The following is a 12383-nucleotide window of genomic DNA, read 5'->3' on the forward strand; positions in this document are numbered from 1 at the left end:
GACAAGTAAAAAAAATTAAATTTAAAAATTGAAACGGTTAAGAAGTCACTTAATTAGGAATTAGCATTAGAATTTCAAATTTCAAAGTTTTAAATAGAGTTTTCTAATTAGCTAGTACAAATTTTAAATTTTTAAATAATTTTTTTAAATTAATTCAATTTTGTCTAAACAACATTAAAAACAGAATTAAGTATAAAAGAATGTCAAATTAATTTTTTTAAATAGTATAAATAACCTCACATTTTAATAAGGCTGGTAATTCTATTTACTAAAATTTTAAAAAATATTCTCAAATTCAATTGCTTACTTAAAAATAAAAAAAAATTATTTGAATTTAAATTTAAAATTTTAAATGTAATACTTTAATTAAAAAATTATAATAGATTTTTTTTTAAAAAATAAGTACACATTAAAAATCAATAACTAACTTAATTATATCAACAATAATTTATATGAGAAATTTATAACTTTATGACATTAAATACTAAATTAGAAATTAACAAAATATCAACGGTGTGAATCGAATTAAAAATAAAACCACAAGTAATAATCAAATAACTTTAATTTATATTTAAACAAATTCTAAATTCCAAACATAAAAATCGAAAAGAACCAAAAGAAAAATAATAACTCAAGAAAAGACAGTGTTTCCACCAAAACAAACATATGCTTGGCATTATTCTATTAGATAGACTCTAAAAAGAATTCTAAAACATATGCATCCAAATTCTCAAGTTTCATTCTCAATCTTGATCTTCTTGCAAGTGGTATCTCCTTACACCTTCGAATCTTCCGACTCCGAAAATAGTCGCTTGGTTGGTGTAATAGCATTTTCCAACACTTCGGATTCATCATTGTCCGCAACTTCATTGGAGAATTCAAGCAACAAATTCTATACAAAATACTACGTTAAATTAAAAACTTCCTTCTCACCTTTGATTTTATCTCAATAATATTTTTTGAATAAAATAAGGATCTAATTTTGAGAAAACAAACAAACAAAAATTTTATTTTTTGAATAAATACCTTAACACCTTCTACTTTCTCCCCTTCAATGATTGAGGATGCCTTTGAAGTTGGAAGCAAACCGCCGGTGTAGTCAACATCCTAAAATTATAATTAGTTATTAATTATTATTTATAAATTAGATACTACTAATAATCAAAGAGGAGAAAATATTGCATTTTTTTCAAAAATGTTTCCCTTAATAAAAAGGTTTGTTACCTATTAATAATATTAATAAAAATATTCATAACAAAATAAGTTAAATAATAATTTAAAAAGATGAAAATATAAAAAATTTTAGATTTATAAAAATAAATATATGATTACCCATCATCAATCTCTAATTTAATAATAGTGTACTTAATAGATTTGCCATTCTTTTTAAGAGTTCTCTCACTCTCAATTTCAGCAAGATATCCAACAACATCTGAAATGATTTAAAATAAAAAAATTGTTATCAATAAGTTTGTTAAAAATCAAAACACAGCCGAAATTATCAATAAAATAAATAAATTTATAAATAAATTATACTTTTTCTAAAACAATAAACTTACCAACTAAGTAGGTGTAATCGTACCAAGACGTGTATTTTTTTTCTCTAGAATTGATAAACAAAAATCAAAGAACAATTAGATGGGGATAAACAAACAAATTTAAAATATAAATAATATAAACTTAAAATAAAATAAAAAATATTAGTAGAAAACTCACGTTTTTATCGAACCAAATCATCTCAATTGAGTATGGCAATAGAAAATTTTCGTAAATTGATAGTGTCCATAACCATATCACTCGTATACGTACACACAAATTGTCAATTGTAGGATTGATGTCAGCAATTTTGTGAATACCAGCCATTGGAATAAATATAGAGATTTTGGATATATAAAAAGAAAGGGATTGATGTACTTTAAATTGTGGTGCTTTACATCTCTCATAACTTACACTTTTATAGTTGCATCATAACTAAATTTTCTTAAATTTGGTTGACTTTAATTTAAAATTTATAAACTTAAATAAAATAAATTAAAATTTAAAAAATAACAACCTAAATAAAACAACCTAAACTTAAAATTTGAAAATAACAACTTAAACAAATAATAATTTATGATTTATAAATATAAATCTTAAAATTTCTAGTGACGACACGTCGGCAAATAAACTCCCAGACTCAACGTATGAGCACCACGTCAGCAAATAAGCTCCCCATTTGTATATTATAAAGATTTATAAATATAAATCTTAAAATTTCTAGTGACGACACGTCGGCAAATAAACTCCCAGACTCAACGTATGAGCACCACGTCAGCAAATAAGCTCCCCATTTGTATATTATAAAGATTAGAAAAAAATAAAATAGTTAAAAATTTAAAATACATATATCTTCACTAGTCTTTTAACAACATTTAAATTTCAATATAAAACAGCAATAATATAAAAAAAATATAAATTCACAATAACCATATCAAAACAACAGTTTTTTCACATAATCTATTCCGTATCTAACAATATAAATTCACAGCAATAATATAGCACAGTATTTAACAAATTTGAATAATCTACCAAGAATTAACAAATTATAATAAATAAAATATAATCAGCAACAATCAAGAATAAACTGAATCGGTTAATCAACATCAGTTAATCAAATTATAATCCAACCACTAAATAACTAAAGAAAAATAAAAAAAATACTTGATGACAAGAAGGTAGAATGTGGGCAGAGAAGAGCACCGTAACAATATAGAACAGCACCAACACTATATAAACAACTCAATTCATAAAGCCTATCCACTATCCAACAATATACAATCACAGAACAATATAAAAACAACATCAACACTATAAAAACAGCAGCTCAATTCACCATAATCATATAAAAACAGCAACAAATCAACAGATTATAATCCAATAATGAATAATTAAGAAAAATTAAAAAACTTACCTGATGATGTGAAGGCAGAATGCGGGGGAGAAGAGGGAGACCAAGCACGGCGATGCAAAGACTAGGGGGGGAGGCAGCAGCGACGCGAGCCCCACCAGATGAGGACGCGACGGCGACGACGACGATGATAGACGCACAGCGGCACAGGAGCAAGGAGATGCGACGACACAATGAAGACAAGCCACGGACGGAGGCAACGACGCAGTGCCGGAGATGCACAGGAGCCGGGACGAGATGCAGAAGAGTCGGCGATGTGGAAGCAACCGTGCGGTGGCGGTGGGCAGTGGCAGATTTGTGAGTGTGAGAGAGTGAGAGGGAGGCTCTAGCTCTGGAGTGAGCGGGGTTGGGGTTGGGGTTGGGAGTTCCTCTGAGCTAGCATTAAGGTTTTAATTTATTAAAAAAAATCTTGAACCAGTCCGGATTTTTGGTTTGGCGATTTTTACCAGAATCGACCGGATCAAATCGGTTTTTTACCGGTTTTTTTTCTTGTCTAGTGGCTAGTGCCTTGCTTTGCCCAAATTGGTCTCGTGACTGATTCATCAGTTTTTTTGTCTTGCCAATCGAGTCGGTCCGGATTTAACAACTATGATTAGAATGTTAATTTGATTTCATGTGGTATAAAAGTTTGCACAATGCTGATGAATATGGTAATAGAGATGTAGGGTTGGGAGCAAGAAAAAAGACAGAAAAGATTACAAAAATAATCAAAGTAAATGACTTAGTGATGCAGGATGACCTTGGACAAGCAAATTGTCCAGTTGGGAGCATTAAAAAGAATGTTGAAACAACAATAAAGAGTAGAAAAGTCCTTGAGGAATCAAACTCAGGAAAGGAAGGTACACTGGTGGAAGATACAAATTTTATGTTTGGAGGGATTGAGAAGGATTTAGAAGTTTCTGGAGACTCAGAGAAGCAGGAAGGGAGTCCGTGTTGTCAGGAAAGGCTAGGGAATAGTTGGGAAAAAGACATGGCAAAAAACATATTCGCATGAAATTTAGCGGTAGAATCAGGAGCAATTCAATATAACGAGGAAGAAGATATTATGGCCACTATTCAAGCGTAAAAGGTGGTTAATTGTTTTTTCCCGCTATTATCTGAAATACATGGATGGAAAGGAATAACAAAATATTCAGGAGCCATGAAACAGGAGTAGCGGAAGTTATTAACAGGTCGATTATGAGCTACAAATAGTGGTATGGTGTTGATCCCAACAGTTGTTGAAGGCAATACCAGAGATGTCTATGGTTTGATTTTTGTTTTTCTTTGTTCTTTGTTGTTTATTTACATTTTACTTTTGTTGCTCCACCTTGTTGTGTTGAACACTTTTACTTCAAAAAAATAAAAGTTCAGTTTTATAAATGGAAAATCTATTTTAACGTTCAAAAATTGGTCAACTATTTTATCACCGTATTTATTAAAATCGAAGTGGTAATTGATTTGGCTAACTTACTAGATCACTAAGTCAGTGATTCAACTGACAAATCACTAGTCAAACCGTTAAACCCGGTAATAACTAAATAAATATATCAAAATATAATAAAATTAAAATTTATAAAAATAAAAATATAATATTAATATTGAATAATAAAAAATATTTCAAATAACTTAATTTTAACTAGTGTATGTATCCGCACAATGCATGAAAAATATTTAATATTTTATTTATCTCTAAGGTATTTTTCACAAAACAATATTTTTTAACATATTTAATTTTAAATTAAGTCTAATTTATTTCTTTTCATTCATGTGAATACTAAATAATAGTGCATAACAAAAAAATTTCACAAGGCTTTTTTATTAAAATAAATATTGAAAAAATTTTATTTCCTTAAATACGCATAGTTCAAAACGTTTTTCAAAATATGCAGCACCATGTCTTATGAAACAAACACGAAATGGATTTAGGTACCATTTTAACACTAGCACCCACAAAATGGTGCCATGCATAGCAGAGGAAGCGTTGACAAACCGAATCCAACCTGGCCAAACGCGAAATGGGCCATTTTATTGATGGCACCAACAAAATGGGCACCTCACCGACGGCACACACGAATTGAGCCAAATTAAGTCTGACAGACACGAATTGGGAGACATCATTTGCGGCGCCCACGAAATGGTCACTCCAATTGTGGCAGACACAAAATATGGGTGGCTTTAGTGAAGGTTGCAGGTTTCAGGTGCTCCAGTTCCCGTACTAGCATGCATTGGGTGCACCGAGTAGCATGGGAGAAGGCATGAAGGGGTTGGTGTGTATATAAAAGGGAAGAAGGGGAAGGGGACCAAGTGTAGCATAAGTTGAGGTGAAATAGGGATAAAAACAATTATAATCCGTGCCAAAAGCACGAAAAAAAGTGCATGTGGTTAATAATTTTGTTTTGTGGTTTGATAAAAAAATATAAAATGAGCAGTGGTAGTAGAATTAATATGGAAGAAAATCTTAATCGGTTAGATGAAATTTATATTGTTGCATATTTTACTAATATGGTTAGTTTCAGTGATCATATGTTGTCAATAATGTCATTAGTTTTCTCATTATAACAAATTTATTTAATAATGGTTATTGTAATCTTAAGTGTGTTCTTCGTGTTTCTTTGTTGTAGCTCGCACGTGTTTTGACATCGCATGGCACACTTGTTGATGTTTTCACGTCTGATCCGCCAGATCCAAGCATGGAGACCAGGCGGAAGAGGCTTGAATCTTATCTACGACGATCGAAATTTTATTATGCTTCATTAATAAAGCGTTTCGAGTATGACAATCAACTGATAAATGCATTTGTTGAAAGGTAGTCTCCCGAGACGCACATATTTCACCTCCCCTAGGGTGAGTGTACCATAACACTGGAAGATGTGGCAATGCAGTTAAGCTTACCAATTGATGGCGAGCCTGTCAGTGGTACTCTAAGGTCATGGAGCAAGTTTCACTAGAAAGATATATGGCAATAGTGCCAAGAACTTATTGGTGATGTTCTAGTCGAGCATGTAGGGACAATGAAGTTCAACATAAAGTTGAAGTGGCTTAGAACTCGTCTTTAAAAGATGCCGCTTGACTTACCAGATAATGCCCTAATTTAGTATGCCTGTTGTTATATTTTGTATTTGTTACCGCGGCGGGGGGTGCTACTACTGCCGGACAAGGCCAACAACACGGTCCACCTTCTTTATCTTCCTCTGTTGGCCAATTTTGATGCCATCAGTACTTATAGTTGGGGTAGCACATGTCTTTGTTGGTTATATCGAACCATGTGCTTGGCAACTGATTACATCGTCGAAGGTATGGCTGGCTGTCATACGTTGTTAATGTCATGGATATATTACAGGACATCGTTCTGGGCACCAGATGTGTCGACGCTGTATAGTTTTCCATTAGCTACAAGGTGTCGTATCATGTTTAGTGTTGTTACGTCTTACATTTTGATTTATTGTTGAGTAGGCAACTTATTTTCACGTACTTATTTTTCATCAGGTAGGTGGGTAAGAAAGGACAGAATGACTACGCTGAGCAACGCCTAGTGAGGCACCGCCTGGGGTTGGACAATCTACAGGTGGATGAAGAAGGGTTTAGCCTTTATTGAATTTTATTTATTGTGTTCATCTTAACATACGTTGACGTGGATACCTTTGCGTGCAGTTTAATTGGTTGTCGTACATGGATCCTAGTATTCTGTCTAGAGTGCCTGCAGAATTTCTTGACCACCCCCGTGGGGATTTCTACACCTCGGTTGTGCCGCTAATATTATTCAGGTGGATTCAGATTCTTAACATTAACAGAGTGTTACGTCAATTTGGGGGAAAACAAGGACCACCCAACCCTCCCTTGAATATCGATACATTCCATCGACAGTCAACCCGCAACGACGATGGTTGGTGGCCCATCCGCCTGTTAACTTGGTTTGAGGTATGGTCTAGCCGTCGTACCAAGGCATATTGTCTGCGAATTGATCATGCAGACACCTTGCGTCCCAGCCAAGATTACTATAGGTGGTACTGTGATCGGACCTGGAGGTTTCTGTCTGCATCTGAAGCATTGCATGATCCGCGGGGTAACGACATTCCTGTAGGTGCCCCGGCAAAGTATGGAAGAGCACCTGTGGTTAGGTTACCTGCTGTTCCACAAGACCGTAGGCACCGACGTACACGCCAAGAAAGACACCACAGTGATGCTGGGGTACGTGATGCATGAGCATCTTTCTTATCTTTTCCTATTGAATTTGCATTTAAATTGTTGAGTTTAATCAAGAATTAATTATCTTTTAGCCACTATGGAAGCTACTTTGAGTCTCGTGTAATTTTGTTTATTTTAGGTAACATTTGGCTGGATTTGATGGAGAGGAAGCTTGCACAATTGGAAGGAGCACAAGAATTAAAGGAGATTATCAGCGAGGAGCGACGCGTGGACGTACCTGATGCGTGCGCGTGATTTGGAGATTTGTGCAGCGACGCGTGCGCCTACCTGACACGTACGCGTGACTGACGCGTACGTGTGACGTGCGCCACGTGTAGAAAATGCAGAAAATGGTGGGGGCGATTTCTGGGCCCCATTTTGGCACTCAAGTAAGGCGCAGCTCTCTGCCAAGTTAGGCGCGGATCCAGTGAAGTCAAGTGGTCCCCACGTTACAAAGCGCGGATTATGTAATTAGTTCTTATTTAAATTTAAATTTTAAAATAGGAAAAAATATTATTTTAATTTTAGAAATTATATTTTAAATTAATTAGGATTATATATAAAAGATAATATTATTCCATTCCATTTTGATAATGTAAATTACAGTTTACCTGAATCCTAGTTTTCCTCTTTGAACCATGAGCAACTAAACTTCCACTGTTAAGGTTAGGAGCTCTGTCTATTTGTATGGATTGATTCTATTATTTTTCTATTTTAATTTATGTACTGATTTATAATTTAATAATTTTTTTTGTTCTTTATCTACATGAGTTCTTGTATAACTTGGAAAAGCTCTTTACTTGAACAACAGCTTGAAAATAATTTCTCCTAAATTCTAATTATCTAGATTTAACGGGATACGTGACATATAATCCTCTTATATTTGGATAATTAGGATTTCTGTGGCATATAAACTAGAATTGAATTTCACCCTCTAATTGGAATTAATTGACCAAGGGATTGGCGGTTGATGAGAATTAGAGGAGACTAGAAAAGTCTAAGGAATTAGGGTCTAGTCACATATACTTTGCCATGAATTAAATCTTGCATGATTAAAATAAATTAAGAAAAGTCAATCCGAAAAATAGATAACTCTGAAGCCTTAACTGCCTTCTCCATATTATTTTCCCAACTTATTTATTGCCTGTCTTCTGATATTCTGAAGTTCCTATTTAATGCTTTTTGAACTCTCAAACACCATTTTCTGCTTGTCTAACTAAGTAAATTAATCAACTATTGTTGTTTAGTCTATCAATCCTCGTGGGATTGACCCTCACTCACCTGAGATATTACTTGGTACGACCCGGTGCACTTGTCGATTAGTTTGTAGGTTATAAATTCCGCACCAGTACGAAGAGGCAGAGTTTCCCGCACAAGACCGACAACTTGATGAGCCAGAGGTTGGAGCACAGGGTCCACCGCAACAAGCTCAATTCCATGGAGATTACTACTACCCTCAACCATTCGTGGCAAGAGATCTCCCTCAGCCATCTTCCATGCAGTAGGTTATGCCATACCTGAGTAGCTATGAGGTTGGTGGTTCATCCCAAGGGGGTAGAACACAGGACTTGATTGATTCCATGGATAGAGTTGGTTGGACAAACTTCTCTTCCTTGTTTGACGGTTTAGAGCATTTCATCCCTCAGCAGCCATCATCGCACACACCTACAGATCTTGGACTGGCCCTTCCACGGTCCGATACCGACCCACAACCTGCAATTGCAGTAAGGAGATCCACATCTATCGGTGACACTGCTGTATTATCTCTCCGACCATACGATGTCTCCTTCATGCAGGGCCGAATGGGCACTATGTTATTATTCACGAGTCAGTATTCTCCCTTTCGACAATTACAAAAGCAATGGGTAGAAATAGGGATGTCAATAGGGCAGGACGGAGGCGGGGGATGCCTCCCTGCTCCCCATCTCCGCCCCCAGATTTACTCCTCGTCCCCGCCCCCGTTCTCCGCCGTGGGGGAATATTACTCCCCATCTCCATTTCCTACAGAGCCCCATTCTCCACGGGGACCCCATTCCCCATCTATCTGATAGTTCTAACTAATTATTAATTTCCATATGAATAGAGGTGTAAGTATCCATTTTATACAAAAATAACAAGATTTTATACAAAAAGTCTAAACAACAAAGATGGTGACTTCTTTCAAAATGATGCAATGGGGGAACGCAACGGCAAGCCAGAGGATAGAGAAGTGGACAAGGTGGGAGATGCGACAACAGAGAAGAGAATGAACACGACGACAAAGTTACGAAAAGTAACGCCGCAAATAGAGAGCACGATGCAGTGAGGATCATGGCACGGTGAGGTGTGACAATGCGATGAGAAGGGAGAGTGGCGAGAGGGTGGCTGCAGAGAGGTTGGATGGAGTATGGACAACGTTAGATATTTCTGAATTGAAGAAGAGTTATGCAAATGAGGATTAGAAGTTTTGGGTTTATATATATGTGTGTGTGTGTGTGTGTGTGTGTGTGTGTGTGTGTGTGTGTGTGAAATGACTAAAAAACATATATGAGAAATAAACTATTAAGGAATTTATGAAGTTTGGGGATTAGCAGGGATGGGGCGGGGATTCCCGTTCGGGTCCCCGTGTCGGCCTTGGGAAAATTTTGTCCCCCGTCCCCATCCCCATTGAAAAAATTTTCCACAGTCGGATCCCCATTCGGGGCAGTCCCCGCAGGAATCCCTGCGTCTCGGGGAGTTTTGCCATCCCTAGGCAGAATGTTGTTATTCTCATCTTGTGCTATGCCCATCTACAGGGTCCTTGTGTATTTACCATACAAGTGCATTCCGTCCACTGAGACCAGTGGCTTACAGTGCTTGAAGGCTTCAACACAGGACAGAAACGACCAAAAAACCTGATGAAATATGACACTGTGATGGTCCAATGTGTTGCTGACATAGTATGGTCGCGTTTACAGGTCAACAATTGTACCTGGCACGACTAGGCTTAATTAGAACCACACCGAAAGGACTCCAAAGATTACCATAACATAACTTTCAATTGCCAAAGAATACCTGAAATAAAAGTTTGCAGTGCATTGAAATATCTTCCCAACTAGTCGTATGACTCCTCCCAATCACCATAAATTTTTGCAATTGCCTCTTTGCGTGCCAAACCTTCTTGTAAGAAACCTTGTACATGTATGCTTGCTCGACTGATCCTTGCAATACCTTTATGCAAATAGTCACATCTGCATGAACTATGGAAAATATATGTTGGCAGATGACGTTGCTATCAAGTTGAGCATAATCTTGTGACATCAATCTTGCCAAACAACTGTGAGGCCCTTCATATTTTCGAATAACCCAAAATCTGGAGGCCCTTGTATTTGCAACCCATACCATCCAACGATATTGGTCCCCAAACTGCTTGCATCGACATACATATCGAGTTTGATCTGACTCTACCACCTTGTATTCCGCACTTCTACGAATGTTGTAGTTCTTTACATCAAGCATCACAGTTTCTCACTTTCTCTATTCAGAAATTTTAGCCCAACCTCCAACTCCATCTCACCCGACAAAGCTAGTTGCTCGGTCTGTCTTCGGCAGTGGTCGAGTTCATTGCACCAAGATTTAAAGAAAGATAGTGGCCTGGAGTCCCGCTAGATCCACTACCATCCACCGCCACACCAACCGATTCTGCACGAGTTGAAAGATCCCTCTTGCGGTAAAGCGGTTGGGTTTTGGGAACCACTTATGCTTCTTCACCACTATCATCTTCGATCTCATCTTCATCAGAAGTCTTTGCCAACCCATCAACAATATCTTCTGGGGATGCAACACGGGTGGAAGGGGAGGAACGTGCAGGATGATTTCCTATATTTTTCCCGGCATCACAAAGGCGTTGAAGGTGGGACTTCGAGCTCTAACGATTTCCTGAAAGGGCCTGAAATCTGCTGCACCGAAATTTCCAACCTACTCCACATCATTGGAACTAGGGGAGCTTCCACCAACATCTTGGAGATTCACACATAGTTTTAACGAGTAGATACTTCCGATGCTACGATGATAAGAAAACATCATAAAAATATGTTGGTCAGATTTAATCTGTATTTTATGATTTGCAAACGAGTTGGCAACTGCAACTGGTATCCTGTAAGTTAACTTCGTGATTTCTTTCTTTCTGACCATACCGGTATTCATGAGAACCAAATTTTTCAGCTCTTGCAATGATGTTTGGGGCGGGATCATTATCCATAGTGGATTGTCACAAACAAATGTAATACCTTCAGATGTATAAGATATTTATGCATTCGGATATACGATGACATAGACATTTTTAGAAGTCATAGGCACAACAAACTGCAAACTAGATTAATTTAGAAACAAAGTAAAGAGATGGAAGAGAGTTATGGGTGATAGATTACACCATAGTACAACTATGATTTCCAACCATGGCTGCACACTGGTAGCCACGACCATTTATATAGCAGAATCCAGATACCATTTCGCGAGGGGTATAATTTAGTTGCTCCATTTCGTGTGGGGTACCAATGAATTGGCTCCATTTCGCGTCTGGCCCACTTGTCTTTATCCTATGCCTCCATGTCGTGTGTGCTACATGTGTGATGGCCTAATTCGCATCCGCCATACCTGAGTAGGCCATTTCGTGGGCGCCACCCACATAATGGATTACTGGCACCATTTCGTGGGCGTCAGTATTAAAATGGTGTCTAAATTTATTTCGTGTTTTCTTTACAAGACATGGTGCTGCACATTTTGAAAAACGTTTTGACCCATGCCTATTTAAGGAAATAAAGTGTTTTCAATATTTATTTCAATAAAAAGCCAATTTTACAAAATAATGGATTAATTAAAGAAAAGGGCATAATATGCAATAAATCAATGTCTTAATTTCAATGAAAAATATGCGTACACATTTTTTTGTCTCTAACATTGATCATTGCACATCTATAAGTTGTATCTCCATTTCAGTATCAAATAAAATTTAAATATTATTTATATAAAATTTTCTATCCAATTCCAACTATAAAAAAATATGAAAAACATAATTAACAATAAAGAGATACAAATGTATTAAATAGTACCTGATCATATCAATTTATCAAAGACTTTTCTATACACAATATTAATTGTGCAATTCTTAAAAACTCCCTCATAATATAAAAGTTTATAATCACATAATACATTAAGGAAACATATATATTGTGTAGGATTAATATACTCTAAATTAAAAATAAAAATATTCAATTAATTTAATCATCTATTTTAGAACAAATCATCTATT

General features: G+C 36.1%; 1 protein-coding gene across 1 annotated transcript in view; it reads right to left on the reverse strand.

Moving 5' to 3' along the window:
• The window catches only part of LOC107494574 (uncharacterized), a 15912-nt gene extending 12614 nt beyond the window's left edge, over positions 1-3298 (reverse strand). Inside the window, exon 1 of the mRNA XM_016115619.3 lies at positions 2951-3298. The gene's annotated coding sequence lies outside the window, so the exon portion shown is untranslated. The remainder of the gene's footprint in view (positions 1-2950) is intronic.
• Between the last annotated feature and the right edge of the window lie 9085 nt (positions 3299-12383).

Source organism: Arachis duranensis, chromosome 6 (genome assembly GCF_000817695.3).
Source record: "Arachis duranensis cultivar V14167 chromosome 6, aradu.V14167.gnm2.J7QH, whole genome shotgun sequence".
In the NCBI taxonomy this organism is placed as follows: Eukaryota; Viridiplantae; Streptophyta; class Magnoliopsida; order Fabales; family Fabaceae; genus Arachis; species Arachis duranensis.